The 12,454-nt window shown below is 45.8% G+C and overlaps 1 long non-coding RNA gene across 1 annotated transcript in view; it reads right to left on the bottom strand.

Moving 5' to 3' along the window:
* Positions 1-12,454, bottom strand: part of LOC135298236 (uncharacterized) — a 75,154-nt gene that overhangs the window by 13,166 nt on the left and 49,534 nt on the right. The gene's annotated exons all lie outside the window — the stretch shown is intronic.

Below are 12,454 nucleotides of genomic sequence, written 5' to 3' on the forward strand. Positions count from 1 at the left end.
AATTCCAAATTCTGACTTCCAAATGTATTAAGGTCTGAGAAGTTTTAAAGCAGAAAGACAGAGACAAGTTGCTTGTTCTAGAATATAGCAACATTAACATGGAGTTCTGTCAACTCAAAAAATATAACCAATGTATTTTAACCCAAAACATGAAGGAGAGAGATGGTGGAGGATAGTAAAAATATTCCAGATATTTCTCATTTCTAGAGAATTCTATCCTACATCTCTTTTCCTGCAGTGCAGAATATGAGTGTAATGGGAGCTGTGTGCCTAACCCCTTTCAGCTGCTCTTATATCCCCGCTCAAATACCTTAACCACTAATATTTTCCCAGGCCCACTGATCTGACTTGGAACTTAAAACCTGAGTGAAGACAACAAGATAGAATCCAAATCTAGTTACGTTGTTGTGACACTAATATAATTCCTTAGGGGGGAGGGGATTAGAGTCTTTTAATACCCTGATTTTATAGGTTTGTGCAAAACACAGCATCAGTTTAGCTGGAGACATCTGGGCTCTCACTCTTAAATGAATAAAGGCTTTTTTTTTAATGCAGTGGATGCTCAGAGAAAATAAGTTCACTACTCAGTGAATAAAACATGGAATAAATTTAAAATGCTCATGAGGGAAAGAAAAGCACTGCATAAAATAAATAAAAAAGATGTGAAGCTCTTGATAAAAGAATAAATAACAGAATATAACATGTGAAAGGCTAGGCAGCCATGAGTAATGACAAAAGGTGATATTAAACATTGCAGAACCCTGATTAGTTTTGTAATAGTGTATAAATCTGTGAATGTGCAACTTCAAAAAGAAGATTTAAATGTCCTTCTCGAAGCTGCTTACCAGAGCTCCATTTTTAAAATCTTCATTATTGTTTCTTGCTAATTTTTTTATTCCAGATTCTCCTGCTACCTCCTGTGCACTCTGATTATGAAGCGTTAAAAGGATTAGGAGGCCATGGATTTCAAGAGCAGTTTTCTACACATTCTTGTCCCAGGAAACAAAAGCTTTGTTGCTAACTCAAAACTGTCTAACACAGGTTATCCTTTCAAAAAGTTGGGGAGAAGATGCAGGCAGGCAGCTTTCTCTGCTGCTGCCGACTTTACTCCAGGGTGGATAAAGAAGAAATCAGAGGTATGGCAGATTCACCACTTCAGCAAAAATGCTGCCCTCATTTCAGGATTACTGTGAGATCAGGATGCCCACCAGCACTAGTCGGTTGCTTGACAAGGAATATCAGAAAGCAAAATAATTTCATTCTGGAAAAGCAAAATTTAAATCCCAGTTGCCTTTATTATAAAGCCTGATGCCACTTGCACAGCTTCCAGTTCTGCTCTGCCCAGGTTTTATATCTGAGCTCACAGCAAGGAATGCTGTTTCCCACAGCACAATGACTCCCTTGGCACACATGTGGGTTGAAGGACTGCTCCACATCTGCTGTGGACCTTGGAAATTTTCTGCTGGTTACTGAACCTGCAAAATCAGGTTTTTGCAAATGTGGTAATTGGTTTATGACATACACCATCTCCACAGTCTCATCAGACTCCAGATTGCCAGTCCATTTTTGCCCTACCAAAATGATCCAGCCATGGAATACATGAAATACAAGGATCAGTGCAGGGCAGTGGACAGGATTAATCTGGAAAAGCAGGAGCCAAAGGGACATGTAGCTTGAGTGGACAGCTGCAGTTTGGGTGGAAGTACCAAAACAACAAAGCCAAGCTGTGCTTGGCAGGTCCAGGTGGTGGAACAAAGGCAAAGGCCACAGATGCAGTTTGGGATGTTCATGTTGGGCTTTGGAAAAACTTCTTCCCAGGATGGTGGTGTATGCACAGACACTTGTAAGATGAGGTATCATCCTCCTGGAGTGTTTCAAAACTCACATTAGCAAAACCAAGGCTGCCCTGTGAGAATCCTGCTCCAAGCCCATCCCCTCTGACCAGCATCTCTGTGAGTCTGTGAATAGCTGTTTCTTTTTCCGTGGTGGAACAGATATCCACCTGCAGCCCACAGAGCATGCCCTGATGGAGGAGGCTGTGAGCCCATGGGAAGCCCAGGCTGGAGCAGGCCCCTGGCAGGACCTGTGACCCACACTGCAGATTCTGGAGGACTGTGCTCTGTGGAAATAACCCACACTGCAGCAGTCCAGGAAGAGCTGCAGTCCGTGGGAAGAACGCACGTAAGAGAACGTTGTGAAGGATTCCATCTCATGTGTTACACTCTGGAGCAGGGGATGTCATGCTGGAGCAGGGGGAAAGCAGGAGAGGAAGCAGCAGAGACAAAGTATTACAAACAGGCCATAACTCCCATTCCCCATCACACTGCAGGGTTTGGGGGGAGGAGGTGAGAAGCTGAGAGTGAAACTGAGCCCAGGAAGAAGGGAGGAGTTGGGAGAAGATATGCTTATATTTATTCTTATTTCTCATTATCTTATTCTGCTTAATTTGCAATAAATTAAATCAATTTTGCCCAAGCTGAGCCTGTTTAGCCTTTTAAGATCCTTGGTAAATGATCTTTCTCTGTCCTTATCTTGACCCATGTGATCCCTGTGCTATATTGTCCCCCTGCCCTGCTGAAGAGGTGAGTGATAGAATGGCTTGGTGGCAGCTTTGCTTTCAGTTCTGAAGAAGAGCTTGTGCACCCCAAATTGGGTCTGTTTCCTCTGAGAACACTTGCTAGTCTGATAGGACATATTTGCTCTCACTGTAAAAGTTTTATTCACTCATGTGTTGGCTTTGCAGGGCCTGGTTTTTTGGTAGCTTGGGGAGGACAGAGGTGACTTCTGTGAGAAGCTGCTGGAAGCTTCCCACACATCCAGGAGAGACAATCCCTGATGGCTCTTAAGATGGATATGCTTCTGGCCAAGGCTGGGCCAAATAAAGATGATGGCAACGCCTCTGTGATGACATGTTTACGAAGAAAATCAAAACAAGGTTAATTCCAGCCAGAGAAGAGGAAGAGGTGAGAACGTGTGAGGAAAACAACCTGGAGACACCAAGGTCAGTGGAGAAGAAGGGGCAGGAGGTGCTCCAGGGGCCAGAGCCAGGATTCCTCTGTAGGCCATGGTGATGCCCATGGTGAAGCAGCTGTGCTCCTGCAGCCTCTGGGGATCCATGGGAATGCAGAGATCCACCCACAGCCCCTGAGGATCCACAGGGGATGCAGAGATCCACCCACAGCCCCTGGGATCCACAGGGGATGCAGAGATCCACCCACAGCCCATGGAGATCCACAGGGGGATGCAGAGATCCACCCACAGCCCCTGGGGATCCACAGGGGATGCAGAGATCCACCCACAGCCCCTGGGGATCCACGGGAATGCAGAGATCCACCCACAGCCCCTGGGGATCCACAGGGGGATGCAGAGATCCACTCACAGCCCATGGAGGAGGTGCCCATGCCAGGGCAGGCAGGTGCCTGGAGGAGGCTGTGATCCAGTGGAAGATCCAGTGGAGGGAGAGAGCCCTGCTTCCAGGGTGGAGCAGCCTGTCCTTGAAGGACTGCACCCCATGGGAGGGATTCATGATGCAGCAGTTTTGGGAGGACTACTGCTCATGGGATTGGAACCACGCTGCAGAAATTCACAGAGAACTGTCTCACATGGGAGGGACCCCACCATGCAGCAGGGGAAGGACTCATCTTCCAAGTGGAAGAAAACCTCGGGTGATGAACTGACCCCCAGATTCCCAAGCTCTGTCTCCCTGCACTGTTGGTGGGAAGGAGGGAGGGGTTGGGGAAGAAAGGTGTTTTTAAGAGCTTATTTCCCATCTCAGTATCCTGCTCTGATTTTGTTAGTAATAAATTCCCTTTGTGTCTCTAAGTTGAGCTTGTTTTGCCCTTGGAGTGTTTTTCTCCCCATCCTTCTCTCGACTTACCAACCTTTCATTAAATTTCTCTCTCCTGTGTCCAGCTGTGGCAGGGGAGGGTGAGTGAGCAGCTTTTCAGGATGCCTGGAGTTTGGCCAGTGTTAAACCATGACAGTTTTTGGTGGAGATACTGGTGAGTCATGAGGACTTTGAGATAAGGTATTAATTGGGAGAAATACAGGCAAAACAAGTATTAAACCATGTTACCAAGTGGAATGATAGTAGAGAATTTGTGCTGTAATTGTAGTGATGAGTCCAGCAGCAGATTTTGTGTAAATTGTCTGGTTTTGTTCTGTATTGTGATTATGTTATTCTTGGATTAGGTGTGGGCACCTTATCTTCTGTTTAGTTCGGTTGTTTTTTGGTTGTTCTAAGTGAAGATTGCATGCTGAATGTTGATTTTAATGATAATTCTTAAATATGTGATTCACAGCAGCGAGGAGTGGAATGGCTCTGGTGGCTTATAAACTCCTGGACAAAGAAACATGGCCTTGAGTAGATATATCACATTCTCTGTCATCCACAGGCCTCTGGGAGGACTGAAAGATATAATGGGCTGCTGAAAGCTATGTTAAGGGCATCAGGTAATGGGACATGGAAGCACTGGGATGCAAACTTAGCAGAAGCCTCTTAGCTGGCCAACACTTCGGGATCTGCTGAGAGCCCTGGGAGTAGTTAATGTATGTTTGGTGTAGAGAGGGATTAAGAGTGTATTTTTAGCTGTGTGGATAAGAAAGGATTCCAGTAATGAAAAATAAATACAATGGAAGAGTTGGAAGGTACAAGGATGATGTGGGATCTGAGTATGACACAAATGGCGTGGAACAAGGGGTGGAGCTTGCCTTGGGCCTGACTGAGGCATGGTCCACAGCCCTCCCAGGGCTCTTCTTTGCGTTGGTAGCTGGAAGGGTGTTGATAACAGACCAGTTTTTGGCTGAGCAGTGCTGTCCCTCTGACATTCCTTCCCCATCAAGGGGCTGGGAGTGGGCAGGATCCTGGGAGGGGGCACAACCAGGCCAGCTGATCCAAATGAACCAAAGAGATATTCTGTCCTGAGGTGACACTGTACTGTTTCTGGTAATGCTTGAGCATGTTCAGAGGAGGCAACGAGGCTGATGAGGGGCTGGGAACACAAACCCTGTGAGGAACAGCTGAGGGAGCTGGGGATGTTTAGCCTGGAGGAAAGGAGACTCAGGGTGACCTTATCACTCTCTACAGCTCCCTGGAAGGTGGCTGTACCCAGGTGGGGGTTGGTCTTTTTCTTAGGTAGCACTGACAGAACCAGAGGACACTGTCTCAAGCTGTATCAGGGGAAATATAGGCTGGATATTAGGAAAAAAGTGTTTTGCAGAAAGTGATAAGGTTCTGGAATGGCCAGCCCGGGGAGGTGGTGGAGTCACCATCCCTGGATGTGTTTAAAAAAAGCCTGGATGTGGCAGTGGGTGCCATGGTTCAGTTGAGGTGTTGGGGCATGGGTTGGACTCCATGATGATGATCCTGATCATGAGACCCCCTTCAATGATCTTGAAGGTCTCTTCCAACCTAGTCATTCTGTGATTCTGTGAATTCTGTGAATTCTGTGAATATGGCATCAGCTCAGATATATAAGCTAAGGGAGAGAGGACGAAGGGGGGACATTTGTGATTCTTCAATGTTTTCCTTCCAGAGGAACATTGGAAGAGGAATATTACACCTGCTGAGGCCCTGCTTCCCAGGAATTTTGTGAACATCGCTGCTGATGGGAAGCAGAGCTTGACTTTTCCCCTCACTTATGGATGCCCAAACTCTCACTTGTTCCTTTCTTTCACTGTAATAAAACTGCCCTATCTCATCCTGCTAGTTGTTCTCCATCTTATTCTCTCTCCTGTTCCACTGGGAAAGGGAGGGATGGAGCAGCTTGGTGGTGTCTTAGGCTGGAAATGGGTGTGTGTATTCTATTCTTATCTGTGGAGCAGTTATCTTCTGTTAATTGGGCTGTTCCCTTTATTTCTTCCACAACCAATCCTCCCTCCAGGGAGATATTTTCTGTGAATGGGCCACTGAGTGTCACTGCATGACTGATAAAATTACATCCTCCCACTGGGAGTTGCTCCACCCAGAGGGAGGAGCCAAGCATTCCTACCTGGATATAATCTGAGATTTGGAACACCACAGGCAGCTTTTTCCCACTGTGTTCCCAGAGGAGCAGCTTTCTTCTCCACTGTATTCCCAGGGGAAGATCAGGCCCATCGATCCCACCACTGGACATTCAGGGGGAAACTGCACCCTTCTATAGGATCACTGCTCCAACAGAGCCACACCTGGCACTGCAGGAGGGCTGCAGCCACTGCTGCTGAATAGGACTGTCACCATCACCCTGACACACAGGGTGTCAGGTTGTATTCTGACTCTGTCAGTGTTTGGGGTTTTTTTTGTTTTGGGTGGGTGTTTTTGTTTTGTTTTGTTGGTGTTTTTTTGGTTGTTGTTGTTTGTACTATTGCATTTGTATTTTTAGTTTTCCTAGTAAATAACTGTTATTCCTAGTCTCATATCTTTGCCTGAGAGCCTTTTAATTACAAAATTATAATAATTTGGAGAGAGGGGGTTTACATTTTCCATTTCAGGGGAGGCTCCTGCTTTCCTTATCAGACACCTGTCTTGTCAAACCAAGGTGGGCACCTGGCACCCAGCCAGGGTCAACCCAGTACAACTCTTCAGCAATCACTTGCTGAGACTCTAAAGGCTCATCCACGCTGGAATATCTTCAACATGTTAACCTCACAGGGGTGTTGTTCAGAGACAAAAAAAAAAAGTGTGGGGTTGCAATGACCTTCCAGGCTGATCAAAGAATAAGCAGAATTAGTTTTTTCCTTCCATCTAAAGGCTGTATGATTGAATCTGACAACTTCATACTGAATTGAAGCATGTCACTTCAGAAAAGGTCAGATCCAAGATTTCAAGTGGTGCAGATCTTCCCCTTTGCCTAAGAAGGTCAATGCAATATCTTGTTATCCACTTCAAAATCAAAAAATGCTCATTTCTTGCACTCTCCCCTGTGAGTTGAGCAGACTCATACTGCCAGATACTTCCCACATCTGTAAATTTATACAGACCCATTTTTAAAAGTGAAAGAAAACCCAATTTTTCATTAGGTAAACTGAAGTCTGTCAACTGTTGTTCTTTTGAACCTCATGTAGCCATGTGGCTGGGACTTTCCACATCAGACACTTCCCTTGTCTGCTGAGATCAATGCACAGATAACAAAAGAGGTGTGAAGGGAATCTGAAAGGTCCTTTTTCTGAGTGACTTCTGGGGACAAATCCTGGCAGCCTTTAGAACAGCTGGGAGCTGCAGAAAGAGCTGCTTTTGTCATGACTGCACTGGGTGGCATAATCAGAATTTAATAAGAATTAACTCAGTTATTAATTAGCATATAAATCCCTTAAAAGTTTTATTTCATCAATAATTCATCCAGTTTTCATAAACTCTGATTCTCTGTCTCACTGAGGGATTGCAGACTCTTTTCTTCTCTCTCCCCAACTCTTCATTCATTTATTTCTTCCCTCCTTTTTTTTCTTTCCTTCTCCTGTCCGTCTCCTTGAATTTTATTTCTCATGGTTGGCTCTGTTGCTCTCCATAAACAGTCAGGAAGTATCACTGACTGTTAGTCAGAAGGATGACAATTGAGCTTGATTTCTGAAATTTGTTTGGAGGCACTTCATCTCACTCATGCACATTTAGGCAGAGACAGAGAGAGAACAACAGCACAGCAACTTGAGTAGAGCACATAAAAATGCAGCAGGATGGTTAAAATATTGATTGGGGTGGAACAAAGGGGATTCAGAGGGAAAGACAGAGAACTACAAGACCCATAAATAATCTCTGCCAAAATAGCTTTAATTTGCCAAGCAGAGGAAGACTTGCACAGCCAAACGGAGCTTTTTAATGGATGAATGGGACTGAAAGAAGAAATACTGGAAGCAAAGAGGTCTGGGCCAAATAAGACTTGCAGAGCTACAGTTTGCAAAGAGACTGGAAAAAGACGGCAATGGTATCATCTGCTTTGGAAAACCTTTCAGCAATGCCACAGGGTGGGAATGAGCCTTCATTCCAAAGGGAAATTGAGCATTTGTTTTAGAGGAGTTGGTAGCAAACAAGACTTTGGGAAGATAGACTTAGTGAGATTACTGGAAAATGGTGGGAAATGATAGCTGGGTTAGGGGACCAGGGTCATGTCAAACATTTGAGGCAGGTGAGCTTTCAGTAGGTTCCAATTCAAAGCCTAGGGGGCCTTAACCAGAGTTTGGGGCTCCGGGAAGAATCTCTTTGCTCTTTGATTATGTTGGTGTCCTTTTCGTCTAGAAGTTATAGGAGTAGACAGATAGGCTGTCCTCACTGTCTCCTGACCCTGCTGAACTTGCACAGATTTGTCCAAAAGGGAAACAATCTGCTTATTCCAAGGGAAGGAATTTTGGAAAGGTATAAATTCTGGGCTGAGAATAAACTTGCCATGGCAATTTACATATCTGGGTGTGTGCAGGGAGCTTAGCAAACCCTCGGCAGGCCGTGACACAAGGAATGGTAGCAAGGATGTCAGCACTGTCCAGTGGGAAAGCCGGACTTGGCTCACATCCTGCACCAGCCACTCAGGAGCAACACTTGCACACCCAAGGGCTGTTGGATGCCAGATTAAAAGAGACATCAAGATGCCAAAATAAAAACCCCTGATAGTGGCAAGGAGGTTTAAACTTGCCTGCCAGCTTGAGCTTCACAGACACTGCTCATATCTGTGCAGCTCTACACACCACAGCAAGGCAAATGTTATCCCTGCTTGGCCAGGTTGCATCCCCCATGGGCACAGAAAAAATTCATGGTTCTCTGCACTAGTCTGAGCAGCTCCTGCACCTCAGGGAGGGGCCTGCCCTGTTTCCAGCTCTGGGACTTCTCAGCTGACAGCCCAAAGGTGCTGTCCTGCCTAGCCAAGCCCTGTCATCTGTATCAAACAGAGCGTGGCATTTCACCCAGGCTGCTCAGTGCAGAGAGGGGCTGACCCCTCCCCAGGGAGCACACAGGCTGGGACCCAGCCAAGTGAAACTCCAGTGTCTTTGCAAAGGATATCTGCCCTGGCTCTGAGGGAGTGGCTCTTCCAGGGGCCACACTCAGCTGGTGCAGAGCCCCAGCTCCAAGGATTCACTCCCAGCACAGCTTTTCCCTGCCTCCTGCTCAGGGTTAACCAGAGCAGAGCATGAAGCCTGCTCAGGGTGGCTTTGGGAGCACAACACACTGTGAAGAAAGGGCACCCAGGATGGAAAAACCCTGACTATAGCTGAGAGGATCCATCCCTACTTTTTCCCTGATTTTTGGCCGGCTGCAGGCAGGAAATTTCTTGTTTAAATTCTGACCTGACAAAATCACTTTGGGAGTTGTTTATCAAAAGGGATTTTTTCTCAGGAGGAATTTATTTTGCAGTGACAGGAAGATGCCATTGCATGCCCAGCCAAGTTTATTTGGAAAGGTTCATTTGCTATGAATCAAAGCATCTTTTTCTCTTACCATAGGCAGAAAAGTCTGTTCCAGAAGCAAACTGAAGCTTTTTCTCTCTTTTGCACTACAGCTACTCTCCTGACATCCATGCCTAAGCTCATTAGACAGGCATTATGAATTTCAGGGCAGAAAGAAAAGCCAGAAGTCTGAATTGCAGCACAGTGAAGTCCACATTTGTAGGGCTGACAAATCAAAGATCAAAATTCAGCTCATAAATTCAGGAGAGATAGATGTGTGAATTTGCCTTCCTGTTCTGCAGAGCATCGTTTTGTCACTCTTAGAGGAAGGATAAGATTTAGTAGATCTAGATATGTCTGTGTGTGTGTGCTGTTATCAACTGCTGTCCTCCAAAAGACTGAGCAAGGACCAGTACAAGGCTCCAGACAGGCTTCACAAGAAAGACATGTCCTCTGAGCCTTTCTTTGAATAAGAAAAGTGAGTTTTAGAGAGAAACCTGCACATCAACAGCATGCATGTGCACCTCTAAACATGTGTTCAAGACAGAGAGGGATGTGTACCTAATGTCAATACACAGGACTGCCTCTGCTGTCTAAAAGTTCCAGCATCACCTTCACAACTTTGGGAATGTGGCTGCTGCCTGAGATTTTTGGGAGGTAAGTGCTTGCTTGATACAGAACACAGCTACAATTAATAGAAGTTGAATGTATTTTTGTAGAGGAAGAAATGGTCCGGGAGTTTTATGTGTCCCAGGAGAGGCAGGTGAGGATGTGCTGGAGCCACAGGCACTGCGTGGCTCACTTTGGACAGTGCTGAGCCCAGGGTACTGACAGCAGCTTTGTACTGTTGAATTATTCAGGAGTCCTTCACAGATGGCTGCAAGCAAGGGAGATCTGGGAGAAAGTTTAGAAGAAAATTCTCAGTATTCAAGGAAAAAGTTGAGGATAAACCAGATTTTCAAAGGACTTTGGGCCAGTAAAGGGTGGAAGACTCTCGATGGGTACATGGGCTGTACAGGGAAGGCAACTTTTCCTGGTTACTGAAAGTCATTGCAAGTGAAACTTTGTGAAAATGAAAAACCTTATCCATAAATTAATCAAAGCAAATAAGGTGGACGAGACCAAGTTAAACATTGGTGAGATCAGAGCAAGGCCACATGTTGTAATACAGCATTTATGTGGCACCTGGGATAGTGTTATGGGGCTGTTCAGACATCTCTGAAGAGGTGACATTTATTTATCAGTATAGCAGAGCTTCTACACAGGTTGCAGATTAGACACATCCCTTCCTTCAGACACATAAATTTTCCTTTCAGATGTGTGAAAGAAGCAATAGCAATGTACCAAAGTTACACTCAGCCTGCTGCTCAGACAAAGGCTTAGAACTGAATGTCCCCTGGAACTTTCCAGAGGTGTTTCCCAAGAGAAAGCAAGCTTTTAAGCCCTAAAATCTCTCAGAGCTGCTAGGACAGAGTTTGTGTACAAACAGTGAAGAGAAAACACAGTGCTAGGACCTCAAAAAAAGACACCTTTCTCAGAAGCAGCTCATCATCATCATCTTCCTCCTCAGGAGGTACCAAGGCAGGCAGCAGTGCAGAGCACGGAGTGGCCCACAGCTAACACAAGCCCATCAATGCCACCAAAGCTCCTCAGGGACACAGTCCAGTGGGCCTCAGCAGGGTGTTCTTGTCCCCTCGGAAATCTAGAGGCCCCTCCAAGGACAGGTGGCAGGAATTTAATGGTAAGTCAAGTGTCAGAGATAACCTAGGAGTGAAGCACACAATGGTTGAGGGTTATCCCATCTGTTTATCAGGATATCTGCTCTCTGCCAGGAGAGATTGGGAAATCTGTTTGGTTCTTTTTTCACTATTGCTCTTCTCTATTATCCTACTTGGAGCTTTTGCTTCTCCTTTTTTTTTTCCATCTCTGCTGCTCTCAGGAGTGAAAAAGCTTAAGAAAATCTGGATTTAGGGCTAGATCTGGTCATCAGGACAGGGAGCTGATGTTGGAGAAGGCAAAGCATTTGTTACATTTTCTCTGAGGCCTTCAGGAAAGCAGCAGCTCTGTGTTGCCAGTGGCAGAATTATAACCTGACAATGCAGATGCCAGTAAAGTCTGGCAGGGAGCTGAAAGCTCCAACAGCCTGAGCTGGTCTGGGATGTTCAGGGCATATTCATCTTTGAGAAAGAGCCACTGAAACATGTTCACACCAAATTCAGTCTTGATGAACAATGGATTTGCAGGCAGCAAGCACAGCATCCAGAAGTTCTCAAGCAGCACTAATTGTAATAAGCTTTCTTTTCTTTAGTCACCTGGTGTTTTTCAGACAGAGCATTAAGGAAACTTACCCTGTGACAGTGTTCCTGCTGTGACTATAAATGTCCTCATTATCCAAATGACAAGAAGGGTAAGAAATTGTGCTGCACCTCAGTATGCCACAGGATATGTTTATGCCTAATTTTATTTTATTTTAGTTCTCAAACTCAAGTAAGCCAACACCCTCCTGGATTGTCTTGTATCTTGAATATGCAGACTGAGAAGAAACATCTGAAAAGTGTCTTCTTTGTTAACCAGCTCAAGAAGCAGGGCTGACTTTAAGAAACAGCTCAAGCAACTTCAACAGGGACTACATCGTGTTTAGAGATTCCCAAGCCAAGGTCAAATCTTGGTGCTGTGCAATAAAACACAGCAAGCTGGCTTCAATTGCCTGAGAGATGTGAGGCTGCTGCAGCTCCACACCCTCAGCTCCAAACTGCAGCAAGGCTAAAAACATTTTTTGCAGTAGGCACATGCCCACAGACCACATTTCTGTATCACAGAATCACAGAATCTTCTGATCTGAAAGGGACCCCCAAGGATCTCAGAGCCCAGCTCTTCAGTGACCCCTGGTCCCTGGTCCCTGTCCTTGCTCCTGGGGACACAGAGGTGCTGTCACAGCCAGAGCTGACCCCAGGGACACACAAACACACACACAAACCCCTTGCTCCCAGTCTGTGTGCCCAGCTCCCAGCCTGTTTTGGCTGGGTCTGAGCTCAGTATCACCCACACTCACTGCAGTCACAGCCTGAGCCATGGCCAGCTCCAGCTGCTGCACTCACACCCCCAC

Source organism: Passer domesticus, chromosome 3, assembly GCF_036417665.1.
Source record: "Passer domesticus isolate bPasDom1 chromosome 3, bPasDom1.hap1, whole genome shotgun sequence".
Lineage (NCBI taxonomy): Eukaryota > Metazoa > Chordata > Aves > Passeriformes > Passeridae > Passer > Passer domesticus.